Source organism: Dermacentor silvarum, unplaced genomic scaffold (assembly GCF_013339745.2).
Source record: "Dermacentor silvarum isolate Dsil-2018 unplaced genomic scaffold, BIME_Dsil_1.4 Seq957, whole genome shotgun sequence".
Classification (NCBI taxonomy): domain Eukaryota; kingdom Metazoa; phylum Arthropoda; class Arachnida; order Ixodida; family Ixodidae; genus Dermacentor; species Dermacentor silvarum.
Window position 1 is genome coordinate 15,937 of NW_023607017.1, and position 2,936 is coordinate 18,872.

At 38.7% G+C, this 2,936-nt stretch overlaps 1 pseudogene; it reads right to left on the reverse strand.

Annotated features, from left to right (window-relative positions):
* Nucleotides 1-204: 204 nt before the first annotated feature.
* On the reverse strand, nt 205-2,717 carry LOC125942049 (uncharacterized; annotated as a pseudogene).
* Between the last annotated feature and the right edge of the window lie 219 nt (nt 2,718-2,936).

The window sequence follows — 2,936 nt, forward strand, 5'->3', positions numbered from 1 at the left end:
GCAGCAGGAACTTTAAGCCCTTGGATCTAACATACAGTTGGCGAAGATTTAGTGCCATAGTTGTTGTTATGATCATCCCAGTCTGCACAGATTTCCATGATGCATTAGGCCTGCTTTGGTAAAAAGTTTGAAGCTTCCTGAACATTTCAATAAAATCTCCAAGAAATGCCCCCGTCTGTTTGCCTTTATGTGGGCATAAATCACTCAGTGTCAGGGTTGGTGTCCTTGACGTCATCAGGGAAAACCACCTAAACACTCTGTCTAAAAACCAAGCAGTTGTGAAGGCTTTGTCTTCTATCTTCTTCTGCTCTACCAGAAATCTTAGAGCAGCTGCAATACTGTGATTGAACAAGGCACAAACTGTGCTAACGTTCATTTTGTCATAATTACTGGGGTTTAACTGCTTAAGCTTTAAACGCGGGGTAAGCTTGAGGCTGTGCTTTTCATCGATTTCGCACAGCTGCTGAACATACTTTAGGCTGACCTGAAAGAAAATATACAACATTTCATGGTCACACTTTATCTTTTATGCAGCTATGTTGATACGTGATGTGGCCCTGTGATGGCAAGAAATCTCAAGAGAAACGACACGCAAACACTGAATCCTAATTTGGAGTTTACACTTCCAAAGTAAGGTGAGGAAACCATCTCGCTGCTAATATTCACTATCATATATCTGCAAGCTACTGGTGATTTAGCACTCCAACCGGCAAAAATTAAAGTGATATTCTTTAGGCTGGTGAATGAATGAGTTCGTCATTGTCATTCAGCCTCTTGAACCTGTTAAAGAATATCAAGGCCAATAAATAGGTCAGAGGGGACTGCATCACGAGAAGACAATATAAATAACAGAAATTGCATTTGGCAGGCACTCCTGATGCATGGCTGGCAGCTTACCATTGTTTCTTAAAAAAAGACACTATCCTACAAGTAATAACTTGTGGGGTGTAAACATGGAACAAAGAAGCTTGAGAAAAAAAAAAACTAGGCATTGTGCAGCAAACGACAAAACAAAAATAATAGAAGTAACATTTAGAGACTGGAACTTTTAACTAGTGACAACAGCCTTAAGGTATATCACGACCTTCAAAAACGAAATTTCAGAAAAAATATTGGTTCGAAGCTACTATTATAAGCTCTCTGGTTGTTCTAGAATACTTAGCAAAACAATTACATTTCCACTTTAAGGCGTTGAAAAGTAATGAGTGTTTTTCCAACCCCTGCTGCTTGCATCTGAAACAGCTTATTTTATTTCAAAACATGAGCAATTCCATCAAATATATCGTTTCCTTTGAATATTATGGAATGTTAATTTGTTTTAATAGTTGTTATAAAAGCTTTTAGAAGCATTCTGGGACACTTGCTGTTTCCGAATCAGTTTAAAACTTTCACTAGAGGGCTTTTAACACCTAGACATATGCTTACGTTCGAACCCATTTTTCTCAAAGTGTTTTTTCATTTTATAGTTACACAAGCAGTGATAACTTTTCTGTAATAAATATTTTTGAATGAAGTTTTACATGCTGTTTCTGTATACATTGCGCTGTGCAATGAAGCAGAATAACCAAAATGAGGGGTGACTTTTCATACTATGGGCAATTGTTTCGGAAAACAATCTGCTACAAGTTACATTTTTCAGCCTTTTGATCATGCACTTTTGCTCCAAGATATGGCTATCTTGGTGGTGTGTTGCAGTTAGGTTCCTGCCAAGTGTTAGTTAGTTAGGATCCCCGCAAGGTTCCTGCCAAGTGGTATTTGTTTCGTGCCTACCATTTCGTAGTTGTGACGGTTGGCGCAACTCATATTTAGAAAAATTTTAAATAAAATAAAAAAATATTTTTATAGTTTTCATAATGCAATCATCTGAAAGGCTCCAACTACATAAACTCTACAAGATACAAATGTAACGGCAGCTTTTTGACTAAAATTGTTATTTTTTTCTCGAAGGTGGTGACATAGCTTAACAAAATGTATGGCAATCATTACCCTATTTATACAAAGTCACTTTGGCACATATTTAAGAGTACATTTGCTGTTTCAGCAGTGACCAACTTACATGCTTGAACAAGTTGGTCACTCAAACGAGGTTTTCTTACGGGCACCGAAACATCAAAATCGTCGTGTACAGGTCAGTGACAAAGGTTTATACTAATATTAATTAAGATTAAGAAGAAAAGTCATAAATGTGTAGAGTAGATAATGGTTGGTCTATTAGTACAACTAAAATGGCACCAAGAGAAGGGAAGCACACTTTAGGACGGTAGAGATTTGGGTGGTTTGATGAAATTAGGAAATTTGCAGGCATAACATGGAGTCAGCTGTTGCAAGACAAGAGCACGAGGAGGTTGCTGGCAGAGGCCTGCAGTGGATGTAACAGGCTGTTGATTTGCAGAGACTGAAGTATGAGAGCTTGTGAACATTAAAAGAAAAATACAGAATAAAGGAGCTAGTTTCAGCAACTACAAGGAAATGCAATTGCTTGCAAGATAACATACCTCATTGGTTGGCAACTCATTGTTTACCACAGTTGCCTAATCTAGAACTATCTTCTGCTGTCTCACCAGATGACCACGCAAGTTTTTCAGAAGGTGGGGTGCATCCGCAAGGAAGTGCTGGTTGCGATCTCCTTGACAGAGGTGGGGGCATGTAGTACGTGGGTGCCCATACCTTGTGGCTATATTGCACAACCTCCATATGGTATAGTTTTCACTCCCCATGTCGGAAGTAACACAGTCTACTGACAGACCAATGGCTTCACATCGCGCGATGATGTCGAAAAGTAAGGCCAATACTGCTTTGCGTCAAAGGAATCAGCTGCAACAAAAAGACCAAAATCCTCATGACAGGTGTACTTCTTTTGTAGCTTAATATCATTCATTTTAATGGAAACTTAACAGAGAGTGAAAAGATGAGTTTTTTTTTTTTGGGGGGGGGGA